Consider the following 14,094-nt stretch of genomic DNA (forward strand, 5'->3'; position numbering starts at 1 on the left):
CTTCATCTGATTGCCTTAAAATTCTGTCTGTAGCATCTGAAGACCTGGGACAAACACTGGGGCTAAAATTTTTTGTTTCCGAAATACTATATGACGGGGGCGGGGCTTCAAAGTTTTCACTTAAGATTTCCTTCGCCGCAATGGACAAAATGCTTAATAACTCTCCTGCACATGCTGCTAAAAATCCAAAACTTCACATGTACATAAAAAGTCTGTACCTGAAGACATCTATATGTTTATATTCAGTTATACACCTTGCGCCAATCAATATCATTTTTTACATTTTGACTTACTGCACGGTGCCCTTTTAACGAATCTGATTGAAAATTGGCTAGAAAAGACTCAAGACATTGATCTTACTCTATCCCTATTTTTGTGACTTTCCTTCAAAGGGCGTGGCTATTACGGTGCCGCAGAGTCTGATTATTCTCCGTGGCAACAAAAGTTCCTGCAAAATGATTCAGATGATCCATCTTCTCGAAATTTTTCACATTTGAGGATATTCAGGCCCTGAAGACGGCTGCCAACTTATTTTTGATCGCAGTGGTAGCGCCACCAACTGGTTAAAACAAATACAAATTATTTTCGTTGATGTTTTTCAGGTGAACAAAATCTACCTTATATTTGCTCGGATGAGTGTTTAGGCCTTGAGCATGTCACAATACGAAAGTCTTTCGCCTTCTTCAGAGTGTCACATGATGCTGTCTTGTGACCCGTCTTTATCAGCTGATGTTCCATGAGGGCGTGACTTACCTGTCACAAGAATGAAGGCAAGTCACGCCCCCGCTGTCCGTTCACTCCGCCAAGATGCTGGTCCAGGTGGTAGAGGATGAAGGCTCCCTTGTCTCTGTTCATGGTTTTTATGCCTCGCTTGCAGATCTCAATGGCCTCTCTGATCCAGCGCTGTTGTTTGTTCTCTTCTGTGCGGATGACCCTGCCCTTCTCCCGGTCCATGATGTAGTTTTCCCTTTTGCAGTGGTCAGTGATTGCTGATTTGTAATGTTCATGTTGTGCTTGTTCTTTTACTGCTCTGATTTTTTTCATTTTTTTGACAGGTAAGTCACACCCTCATGGAACATCAGCTCAAGACACCATCATGCGACACTCTGAAGAAGGCGAAAGACTCGCCGAAAGATGTCAGGTAAAAAATTTACCTAAAACATAATTGTCTGCTTTTAATGAATCAGTCAAATATCAATAATAAGAAGACAAAATGAACCTAATACAAATAAATGAATGCTTAATAACTCCCCTGCACATGCTCCTAAAAATCCAAACCTTCACCTGTAAATAAAACGTCCCGACCTGAAGACATCGTAATGTTATTATTTTGTTATACACACAGTGCCGCCAAGTGGAATCAAAAATTTGTTTTTATTTTAATTTTCACGTACTGCACGGTGCCCTTTTGACGAATCCGACTGAAAATTAGTCAGAAAAGACTCAAGACAATGATCTTACTCTCTGCCGAATTTTGTGACGTTTTGGCAAAAGGCGTGGCTATTAAGGTGCTGAAAAGTCCGATTGTACTCTGTGGCAACAAAAGCTCCGGCAACATGACTCAGATGATCCTATCTTCTCGAAGTTGTACACATTTGAGGATACTTCAGCCCTGAAGACATCTACCAACTTATTTTACATCGTAGTAGTAGCGCCACCAACTGGTAAAAGCTAATACAAGTTATTTTCTTGGATGTTTTTCTCCGTGCAACTCAACAAGGTCGCCCTCATATATGCTCGGATGACTGTTTCGGCCATGAGGATGTCACAATACGAAATTCGTCCTTTTTCGTGAAAAGTTGTGGGAGTGGCATTGCACTGTTCGGCAATAAAACAAAGCTGATTATGAGGTTCTAAATATGAACGACAACTCGTAAAACTTTACACACACATCAGGCCGAGCAAATTTATCAATATTTTATACGTTAGTTGTGCAGCTTTTTTGAAATGGCTCGCCATGGCCCTCGAGAAATGTTAAAAAAAGCAGCTCTGGTTGAGTGTTTCACCTCGCTTTTTGTAAATTTTATGGAGTACAGTGAACCCTCGGTTATCGCGGTTAATGGGGACCGAGACCACCCGCGAAAACTGAAAATCCGCGAAGTAGCGGCGCACCTTCAAAAATGCTTAAAAAAAATATACAATATATATAATAAATATATATATATATATATATATATATATATATATATATATATATATATATATATATATATATATATATATATATACGGGGAGAGAGAGAGTGAAATTCATGTTATAACAAAAAAACCAAATTATTATTAAAACGTATTATTTTTTTATTCCCCAGCCATTCTTTTTGTATTTATTTAATTACTCCGACTTTTACCTGCTGGTACGCCGTCCGGTGTGCCCTGTGAAATGAAAGGTGGCATTCTTTATTTATTTATTCATTTATTCATTCATAACTGACAGCCTCGCGCTCCGCTCGTGCCCGGGCAGAAGAGGTGCTCCAATTTGGCTTAACTGTGACACACGCCCGCCCTCCTCCCCCGGAGCTTCCATTCGGTTAAACTTAGGGGCCGCTTGGCACCGCCCGTGCCCGGGGAAGGTGCTCCTCTTCGGCTTACTGTGACGCGAGCATGCCCTCCTCCTCCGGAGCTTCCATTCGGTTAAACTTAGGGGCCGCTTGGAACCGCCCGTGCCCGGGGAAGGGGCTCCTCTACGGCTTAACTGCCACGCACGCTGGCCGGAGCTCTGGTACGGTCCGAACCGCGCGAAACGTCGCCACCGATCGTGTCCGGGGGAACGTGCTCTTCTTCGTCCACTCTCCTCTTCGCCCACGCTCTTCTTCGGCGCACGCCGGCCGTCTAACCGCTCCAGCGCCCCGTTGTGTCGCTCGGCGAAACTACAATGCCCCCGAATATTTTTTAGACCCGCGAAGCACTGAACCCGCGAAAGGTGAACCGCGAAGTAGCGAGGGTTCACTGTATGTATAAGACCAAGACCTACAAAATAGTCTCTTGGAGCAATGAGCTAGGTTTTACAGGAAGTCGGCCATTTTGAATTTACTTAAAAGGGGGCGGGTCACCACAATGGACTTTGTGTAGAAATTATTATTGGGGCCCGAGCAGCGACCGCGGCGAGGTCCCTATTGTTTTTGTAGAAATTGTTATTAGGGCCCGAGCTGCGACGGCTGCGAGGTCCCTATTGTTTTTGTAGAAAATATTATTACTTTTATTATTATTATTATTATTATTATTATTAGGGCCTGAGCAGCGACCACCTTGCACCACCCAGTGGTGACAAAAATTATAATTTTTTACATTTTGACGTACTGCACGGTGCCCTTTTAACGAATCTGATTGAAAATTGGCCAAAAATGACTTTAGACATTGATCTTGTTGAATCCTTTTGGGCAATTTATCGATACTCATAGTGGTGTCTTTGAAAAAGGTACCGATGACGCGCTGGTCCAATGATCAGCATCTCGGTTTTATCTGAGTTAAGACGCAAAAAATTGAAAGACATTCATAGTTTAATTTCGGCAAGGCATGCCTCTAATTTATAGCAATCACACGGATTCGTTATATCCAACGGCATGTATAATTGCGTATCATCAGCATAGTGTCCCCCAAAATGGGTCTGATATCACGATAGCTCGAGGGTATTTTGAAATGATTATTTTAAAATCAGTGTTGATGACAATGAAATGTGCATATTTCAGGTGTTTTTTTTTTTATTGTGAAATTACACCAGATTTTGATGGGACCACTTTTGATGAACAGCTGGGGTCGTCGAGTGTCCAACAAAACTAGTCTGGTATTACGACAGCTCCAGCTCTTTTATTTTAAAATGCCTCCTTACATTTTGATGGGACTACTTTTGGTGGAAAGCTGTGTTGTCTAGTGTCCTCCAAACCTGGTTTGGTATTACCATAGCTAGAGGATATTTTTTAATGAAATTTTAAAGTCAGGCATGATGACAGTGAAATGTGCAGATTTCAGGCAACTTTTAGTTTGAAATTACAAATTAGATTTCAATGGGACCACTTTTTATGGACAGCTGGGGTAGTCTCGTGTCCCACAAAACTGGTCTGGTATCACGAAAGCTCGAGCTATGTTTTTTTTTAACTCAGTGGTGATGACCGTGAAATAAGCGAATTTCAGGCTACTTTTATTTTGAAGTGCCACATCACATTTTGATGTGACCACTTTTGGTGGACAGCCGGTGTGGTCTAGTATCCCCAGTCCTGGTTTGGTATCACGATAGTTTGAGGATATTTTTTAAAGATTTTTCTTTTAAATCAGTGTTGATCACAGTGCATATTTCAGGTGATTTTTTTATTTTGAAATGCCACATCAAATTTTGAAGTGACCACTTTTTGTGGACAACTGGGGTGGTCTGGTGTCCCGCAGAACTCGTCTGGTATCACGATAGCTTGAGGATTTTGTAATGATTTTAATTTTTTTAATCATTGGTGACGACAGACAAATAAGCAAATTTTCACGCTTTTATTTTTAAATATCCAATCAGATTTTGATGGGACCACATTTGTTTTTCCGGTTCCGTCGCCACGCGAGTGGCTACCTGCTAGAGCAGCACGGCTCACTATTTGAGCCTTTTTCGCGTGTTTTTCCCTTTACCCAGTTTTATTTATTTTACCTCATCGCAGCAATGGACATCCAAATTGCGGTGGTTTTATTGCTGCTGAGGGCTGTTTTTTGCGTGATCGTGTCCGGAGATGTCACTGGGAGCTACGGATCAATCGTTTACACAAGAGATCAGCTGTTAGCACTTCGTGCTAACCCCGTGCCGACTCCCGGAGCGAGACCCGATATCCCCCACGAGTTGAGGAGGAAGAGACGGGGGATGTCGCGCGGGGGCGAAACGCCAGGCAAAGAGGAGGCGTGACCACCCCGTCCTCCCGTCCGTTTTTATGGGAAATGTTAGATACCTTCCCAAGAAAATGGACGAGCTAACAGCGCTAACGCGGCACGAGAGGAACTTCCAATGAGCTAGCTTGCTGATGTTCACGGATTCATGGCTAACAGAGCTAACGCCGGACACCGTTGTGGAATTTGACGGCTTCCAAATACTACTTGCGGACAGGACACTGGAAAGCGGTAAGAGGAAAGAGGAGGGCTGGCTGTGTCTGTTAATGATAGATAGTGTAACCCTAGGCACATCACAGCTAAGGAGCAACTTTCCAGTCGGGACAATGAGCTGCTAGCTGTTAGCATGCGTCCATACTTGACAAGCATCGCGAGTTAACAAGGACGCGCACGTAACAGGTGCGTGAGTAAACTGCTTAAAACTTTGATCGTCATTCGGCTGACCTACAAATTGAGACGCTACAGTCAGTTTGACGTTTTTGTTTGCTTCATTGTGGATTGACATGGAGGAACAAGACAGTGGAAAGCGGACATTAAAAATGACGGAGAAAAGCTGTAGAAGATCACAAGCCTAAACGGATGCAGGCACGCAGCTGCAAATTTGCTCAATTGACCTCCATGCAACGTCAAATTGAACAATTGATGGAGGATGATGCAAATGTTGACGCTGTAAAAAACTGAGGTTCGTGTTTGCTTTAGCGGCATGGAGCAAGAATTTGTGGACCTCAATTCCGGTCTGCAAAATTTAAAGACTGAAGAGGATTTTGCCGATGACCAAAATAACTGGTTTGATCCAAAAAATGTAATTAATGGAAATGTGAGCAATGGAAGAAGGACGTTTTGAAACGTGCAGAGGAAGGATGCAATAAACAAATATCACCTGCTGATAGTAGATCTGCATCAACTAACTACACCCATAGAAGTAGAAGTAAAGAATCTAACAGACAGAAGCTCACTTCTGTCAACGTCTTCAATTAAATTAAAGGCTCAAATGGAACGAGCATGTTTAAAGGCAAAGGCTGCTGATTTACAACAAAGGTTGGCACTTGAGCAAGAAGAAGCTGCAATTAAAGCAAAGAAGGAAATGCATGCAATGCAAACGGCACTCCCTGAGTCTGATGCTAAATTGGATGTCTTGAGAAGATATGAAAATACCCAGGAGGATGGTATCCACATTCCTGATGAGTGTGTTACAATTTAAACAAGGAAAAACATTCAATTACCATCACAGCCTATCAGAGCAACAAGCAGTGTTGACCTGAAATGCTCCCACTTCGACTATTCCAATGGCTAGATTTCCACATCAGACAGAAAGTAGAGAACAACAGGGACATGTGCTTGATGGCCTTTGCCACGCAATCTCACAGCAAGCCAGTGTCGCAGAATACTTAGCAAAGAGTCAAAAAGCATCGCTTCTTCCCGAACTTTCCATTCCTACGTTTTACAGGCGACCCTCTGCATTATAAAACCTGTATAGGTGCCATTGAACATGGGATTGAAGGCCGTACAAGTGATAACCGTGATCATCTTCAATTTTAGCTGCAGTATACTAGTGAACAACCACATGAGTTGGTGAAGAGCTGCATCCATATGGAACCTCTGACAGGATATACCAAAGCAAAACAAATCTTGAAGGAGTTTTATGGTGATGACTTCATGATAGCAGAAGCATATTTAAAGGAAGCCATGGATTGGCCAACAATCAAGTCTGAAGATGGTGTTGCACTTCAGTCTTTCACATTATTCCTTATGGGCTGTTCGAACATAATGGCAGATGTTAATTACATGGAGGACTTGGACAACATGGCTAATATAAAGGCATTGGCAAACAAACTTCCATACAGACTTATAGAATCTTGGAGAAAATTTGCCTGCAATCTCCAAGAAAGAACAAATAGAAGAGTGAAGTTTAAGGATTTTGTTGACAAGCACGAAAGATTTCTATAAAACAGAAAACAAAATCACAACACACAGAAACAACAAAATCAAAGAAAGTCTTCACAACAGTCATTGTGCCCGCCAAGATGGAAAACAACAAAACCACCACGCCAAAGGCAGAACCTGTTTCAGTGGATGCTATTGCCAAACCATGTGCTAATTGTAATGGAGAGCAACACAGTCTCACAATTGGTAAGGAATTTAGGAGAAAGCATCACAAGGATAAGATTGACTTCTTGAGGAGCAAGGGTCTGTGTTTTGCATGTTTGATGCACGGTCGCATTAGCAGTTGCTGGAAACAAAAGCTTCAATGTCAAGAATGCTCTAGACTGCATCCTACAGCACTACACATTGTCCATAAACTTCTGCAAAGAAACAGCCTAAGACGATTGTGAATAGCAGTACCTATTAAGCGCCCTCGTACAAACAACAGAAACCTGGGGTGTCACTGGGGCCTGTAAATAGGACTGCATCCTTTCAATAATTCCGGTATGGGTCAAGGCACAAAAAGGAACCAAGACAGTGGCGACTTACTGTCCGGTTTAAAAATGCCCTGACGCCTTTTTTAGACTGAAATAACTTACTAAAGTTTTCGTTTTGTGCCATTCAGAATGGGAGAGGGAGCCAGGAGGTGAAACAGCCGTCTTGCCAGTTCAATCCCGCACACCCTCTGACTCTCACCCTCCGTTCTGCCTTTTTATTGAAACTAACTCATCAATAACTAATCACCAGAAGACAGAAAAGCATCAACAACTAATCACCAAGAGACAGAAAACATCAATAACTCACGGTATAAAGGTCAGTTTAACTAAAGCATCAATAACTAATCACCAGGGACTCCAGCAGGCAGAAAATCATAACCCAAGGTCAGTTTAACTAAACACATCTTCAGGATACGGTGTCTGTGTGTGTGTGTGTTAAAATAACAAGTAAGTGTCTCTGTGTGTGTTCAACATTAATGAGTGTATAAAAACATGATTATGAATACACAAACTGATTACCTATCCTCAGCCCATCTTACATTTCCCCCCTGTTGTGGATTTAAAAATCATGTCCTTACGGCTTTAAGACAGATCATCATAATGAAATCATACAACAGTGTGATCATCAGTGGAGGAGCGAAAACCTCACATTAGGGAAAAATTCCCCTCCTCCCTTCCGGCGTAGAATGAGATCCTCATAATTTGATGACCATCAGGGAATAAAACTTGTCCCTGGGGTGACTTGGTGGAGGCCCTTGCCTCGTTGTAGGAGAGATAAGATAAGATAAGATAAGATAAGATGTCCTTTATTAGTCCCACAATGGGGAAATTTGAGGTGTTACAGCAGCAAAGATATAGATCACACAGAGTCGGCGGCGTAATGTAGCCGTTAATGTATAACATTAGCAGCAGACATTCAGAAAAAGCATGCAAATATACACAGTATAAACGTATCTAAGTGTAAGGAAACACTCCTAATGTTTGTCCATTATACGGAGGGGGAAACGCTGTAATGATAAAAACTACTGAATGATTGAAAATACTGCAATCATAAAAATATTCCAATGATAAAAGTACTGTAATGGTAAGAGTACTGAAATGATAGAAAAGTACTGCATGATAGAAAATACTGCAATGGTAAAAGTACTGTAATAGTAAAAGTACTGCAACGATAGAAAAATACTGCAATGATGAAAGTACTGCAATGGTAAAAGTACTGCAATGGTAAAAGTACTGTAATAGTAAAAGTACCGCAATGATAGAAAAATACTGCAATGATAAAAGTACTGCAATGATAAAAGTACTGTAATAGTGAACATCCTGCAGTGGTAGAAATACTACAGTGATAGAAGTATTGTAATAAGAATACTGTAATGGTAAACAAAATACATCATTGGTCAATATTTAAGTACACCCTTGGCTGAAAGTACAGTAGTAGTTAATATTGCATCCTAGGACTGCACAATTGCACTAATGCCCTCCCGTTTGTAGGCCTGACCCAATGTTCTTGTTAAAAAGTCTGACAGCAGTTGGCAGGAAGGAGCGGCGAAATCTCTCTTTGGTACAGCGAGGGTGTAAAAGTCTGTCACTGAAGGAGCTGTAAAGTGTTCTCAGAGTGTCATTGAATGGGTGGGCTGGTTTGTCCAGCATTGATGACAGTTTTGCCGTCATCCTTCTGCCCCCCACTGAGTCCACAGAGTCCAGGGAGCAGCCCAGGACAGAGCTGGCCCTCCTCACCAGTTTGTCCAGTCTCTTTTTGTCTCGGCCCGAGATGCCTCCTGCCCAGGAGACCACTCCATAGAAGATGACTGATGAAACCACCGAGTCATAGAAGTTCCTGAGGAGTGTTCCCCGAACGCCAAAGGACCTCAGCCGCCTGAGTAGGAAGAGTCTGCTCTGACCCTTCCTATAGAGAGCGTCTGTGTTGTCGCTCCAGTCCAGTTTATTGTTCAGATGAACACCCAGGTACTTGTAAGTTGAGACCCTCTCAACGTCTGTTCCCTGGATATTCACTGGTGCAGGTGGAGAGTGCCGACGCTTGCGGAAATCCACCACCAGCTCTTTGGATTTCCCAGCGTTGATTTGGAGGCGGTTCTGCTGACACCAGTCCACGAACCCCTGCGTAACCCCTCTGTACTCCCGATCGTCATCGTCAGTGATGAGGCCGACAATCGCAGAGTCATCAGAGAACTTCTGCAGGTGACAGGTTGTGGAATTGTATTTGTAGTCCGAGGTGTAGAGGGTGAACAGGAAGGGAGCCAGCACAGTTCCCTGCGGCGCTCCCGTGCTGCAGAGGAGCACGTCAGACACACAGTCCTGTGTTCTCACGTACTGTGGCCGGTTTGTGAGGTAGTTGTGAATCCATGTGATGAGGTGGTGGGCCACTCCCGCCTGCTCCAGCTTGTCTCCCAATAAGGCGGGCTGGATGGTGTTGAAAGCACTTGAGAAATCAAAGAACATGATCCTCACCGTGCCCCCCGCCTTCTCCAGGTGGAAGAGTGAAGTGTGGAGCAGGTAGATGATGGCATCATCCACATTGATGCCAGGCTGGTATGCAAATTGGAGTGGGTCCATTGAGGAGCTGACCAGGGGGCGCAGATGGACGAGGACCAGTCTCTCCAGGGTCTTCATCAGATGAGACGTCAGCGCCACTGGTCTGAAGTTGTTGAGCTCCTTCGGATGGGGTGTCTTTGGAACCGGAACCAGGCAGGATGTTTTCCACAGCTGGGGGACTCTGCCCAGCTTCAAGCTCAGGTTGAACATGTGCTGGACGATTCCACACAGCTGGTCTGCGCAGGATTTGAGGAGCTGGGAGCTGGTCCCATCTGGGCCTGCCGCCTTCCTCGCCTTCATCTTCCTCAGCTGGTTCTTCACCTGAGATGTTGTGAGGAACAAGGCTGAGCAGGAGGAAGTGGTGGTTGTCTGATGAGGCTGGGAACTGGAGCCTGTGGAGAGAGAGAGGGGCGAGAGAGGGGGAGAGAGGGTCTTGTTCGCAGTGGCAGGAGGGGTGGGTGGGGGCTGCATCAGGGAAGCCTGAGCGGGGTCAGACATTTGATCAAACCTATTGAAAAATAGGTTCAACTCATTTGCCCACTGAAGCCCCCCCCCCCCTTCTGCGTCTTACCTGCTTGTCCGTGGCCTGAGATGGTCTTCAGGCCCCTCCAGACATCCCTGGCATTGTTCCGCTGCAGTTGTTCTTCCATCCGCATCCTGTAGGACAGCCGTCCTTACCTCCCGGATCTTCGTGTATGGTGTGTGTGTGTGTGCACGTGTGAGGACAGGGGCAAGAAGTCCATGTGTTTTTACGTTTCAGTGTCCAGTTTGAGTTCGTCATTCTCAACATTAATCAGGTTGTAATGGTACATTTGGGCAACAAACCTACGATTAACCATCGTCTTTGTCATAAAAATAATGCAACATGAACAGACTACACATAACAAAATGAAAACTATAATTATCCCTATATATTGTTTTTTAAATTCTTCATAGTGGTCATAACATCAATAATTGTTTCATTTTTATTAAAAATTTAAATGCAGTAATGTACTCCAATCAAGGCTGATATTCCTTTATGTACGTCATTAATTTCCAAACAATATCTAATCTTTTTGTTCTGTGGCTTCAACATATTTATCATCTCATCAATATTAGCACCACAGAGTACTGAGTTTCGAGATCCTCACAATAGTCGTTCTCAAAATGATATTTTATTTTTATCAATTTAGCTTTGTTAAGGTAAGATATTTTATTGACAATCTAACATTAATATGCAAAGAACATGTACATTAGTACGAAATGTAAAAGAAAATTGTGGTGGGGGGGTGCGAATTGTTTTCTTCTTGGTAGGGGGGGCATGACAGGAAATAATTGAGAACCACTGGTCTAGTCACACACCAGCTCGGGTTCATTCCCTACCAGAGAAATGACATTCCATGTCCCCAGAGCTAGGCGCTTTATGTTGCCGGGGATTGGACTGCCTTTGACTGCCTCCTAGCTCAAAGGAAACCCAAATTCTTTGGTCCCGCCCACTGGTAGTGAGCCGAAGCCCTTGTATTAAATAATAAATAAATACATAAAATAAAAAAATTAATAAATTTAAAAAACGGACCGATCCACTGCTTGGGTTAGTTTGACCCACCTTGAGATCCGTTCCCACTCAGTGACAGTGTCTACAAGCCACTGCCACCAGGCCAGTGAACCCAACGTCCAGGCAGTGACAAAAAACGTGATCAAATTACATTGCTCATTATAAGGTGTTTGTGAGACGCTCTTTGTATGTTTCCTCAATTAAGACCTGTTTTCCATTGGTGTATTTGAAAAAAGTGGTAAACCTGTTAAATTCACTACAAAACGTTAAGAAGATGAAAGTAATGTTTGAAGGAATATTATTTTTCTATCGACGTGCCGGCGGGCGGGCACAGATAGAGAGTGATAAAGCAGCACCACCCGCGCGGGGCGTGCTGACGAAAAGGCAAGCGCTCCTCCTCTCATCGCGTCCTTATTAAGACAGAAAAAAGACGCTGTTGAATTTGACCTATTCGCAGTTCGAGCAGGTGCTTAACGCTGGAGAATATCACCACTTCGAAGTTCGAACTGCTGTTGAAACGGAGAGGTAAGTGTTTTTCGTTGGGTTTTTTTCAAAACATGCGTCGAGTGCATTTGTTCATAGTTAGAGATAGTTGTGTGGAAAACACTATACAAAGTAGCACCATGGATGTGGGCCTACAACACTGGCCTAGCAAACATGTGCTCCTACATCGACATAATTGACGAGCTCCAGTTAAGCATTGAATAATTATAAAACGTCATGGTGCTTTTACTCATTTAAAGAACTAAACCGACGCGTATTGTCATCCGGTGGTCAGGTTTGCATTGAATGTGAGCACGAGGGACGCTAGCTTGTTGCGTTAGCTTTGCGGAGCTAACAGCTTGCACTTTTGTTATAGAACCACAGAATGCAAGTACCATGATAATTTCTGTCATTAATTTTTGTGTAAGACACGATGTTCACTGGTTAATTACATGATTCTTAAAGCAAAGGTTACTGTGAATGCAATTTTGGTAAGATTTTTGTAGTCACACTGCATAAATCTGTCTGTGTCTGTTGTTTAAACTTCAATATAAACTATTATGGTTGAAATCGTTAATTGGGATGGAGGAATTGATATTTTTTTAATTTATAATTTATTTTTCTTACACTGATATTGTTAAAACTCCATTTAGCCCATAGTATTAATAATTCTCAACACAATACTGTCTTTTTTCTTTATAGAATAAACAATGCCTTCCCTGAGATGCAGGAAGTCCCCAAAGCAGGATACTATTGAACATGCAGTCAAGGGTCTGGACAAGACTGCAGAGTTAGAAGCGAAGTATATAAACTAATTTAAAGGTATGATGTTAACGCTTTTGCTAAGATATATTATTGTTTTCTGATAACCAAGCTGACATCGTTTTTTAAGTGGTTATTTTACATTAAGAGTGTCTTGACCTTTTCTTTTGCCACTTTTGTCAGTTTCAAGTTATTTCAGTGAGTGTGAAACCTGATGGTAGGAGTTCTATCTAAATTAAGGCTGTACTTGATGACGCCCTCCGGCATTTTTATACCACAATAGACCGGTGAACAAGTCCGATATTGATAGTCTAGTGTAAAGCACGTAATACGTCACAGAGATCACGTGACGCGATCCAATATGACTGTGTACAGTGTATGTCATTGTTTTGAAACTAAATAATCTTAAAGTTTTTTTTTTACGTAACCAGGTGCAATTGACATTTGTACTTTCAGTCCTAATACATACTGGCTAATGCAATGCTGGAAAATGAATTTTGGCTGGTCTGTTCCTTTAAAATCATAAAGAAGGGCTCTGCTCTATCCCTCACAAGAAGCAATGTTTCAAACCACCCTACATTAGTATAGTGGCCCAAATGAATATGATGACTCCTTATTTGTGTGCTTAAAAATATGACGAAGCTAACTTGATTTCCCTGTTAACTAGGTCGAGGAGTATTTACCAAGGCCCCTTTCAGGAAAGACGACTTTATTCTTTATTATGGAGTACAGAGGAAAATTGATAGATTCTGATGAATCTCAACGCAGGAAGATGGATGGAAGAGGCACTGTCTTTTTGTTTGACTTCCGCCGGCAAGAAAAAACTTGGAGGTGAGGCAAAGATTGAGATGTTATCTTATTTTTGTTTTTATTTAAAAAAATAAACACATACTCATCCCATAAGTGTTAGGGGAAAAATCATTCTCTAAGCAAAAATGTATAATTACTTTTATTCATGCGTTGAATCTGTACAAATGAAAATATAGATCATGAAGTCTCAAAGACAAGCTGTTAATAGGGTCTGATTCCAATAGAAATTTCTTGTATGATTTGATTTAGATTTAAAAATTGTGGATTTCCTATTTTTATGTTTTGTGTACACAAGATTGTCTCAAAGATTAATTTCTGACATTGATTGAATAATTGTTTTTTTTTTTTTTAATCTATTTTAAGTGTTGATGCAGCTCAAGAAGATGGCAGTCTGGGAAGACTGGTTAATGATGACCACATGCACCCCAACTGTAAAATGAAGAAGATGACAACAGAGGACAGACCACACCTCTGTCTGTTTGCGCTCCGAGACATTGATGTTGGCGAAGAAATAACTTAAGACTATGGACCAGCTGGCCTTGGAGAACACAGGTTTGTAAGATGCATCTTTAAGTACAATAACAGAGCCCACTTGTGGTGTTCTGGTGATGTAGTTTCCAATTAGTTTGGCAATCTAATAAATGTATGTGAAGTTTCTATGGAAGTTGAACATGATGAC

The 14,094-nt window shown here is 42.2% G+C and overlaps 1 long non-coding RNA gene across 1 annotated transcript; it reads left to right on the top strand.

The window, feature by feature from the left end:
• The first annotated feature begins 11,811 nt into the window (after positions 1-11,811).
• Positions 11,812-13,418, top strand: LOC148315609 (uncharacterized). The gene is made up of 3 exons (XR_015840759.1): positions 11,812-11,885; positions 12,546-12,665; positions 13,273-13,418. It is a non-coding gene; the product is annotated as an uncharacterized LOC148315609 (long non-coding RNA).
• The last annotated feature ends 676 nt before the right edge of the window (positions 13,419-14,094 follow it).

The sequence above is a fragment of the Idiotropiscis lumnitzeri genome, unplaced genomic scaffold, assembly GCF_059441095.1.
Source record: "Idiotropiscis lumnitzeri isolate Australia: NSW breed Sydney's pygmy pipehorse unplaced genomic scaffold, RoL_Ilum_1.0 HiC_scaffold_79, whole genome shotgun sequence".
In the NCBI taxonomy this organism is placed as follows: Eukaryota; Metazoa; Chordata; class Actinopteri; order Syngnathiformes; family Syngnathidae; genus Idiotropiscis; species Idiotropiscis lumnitzeri.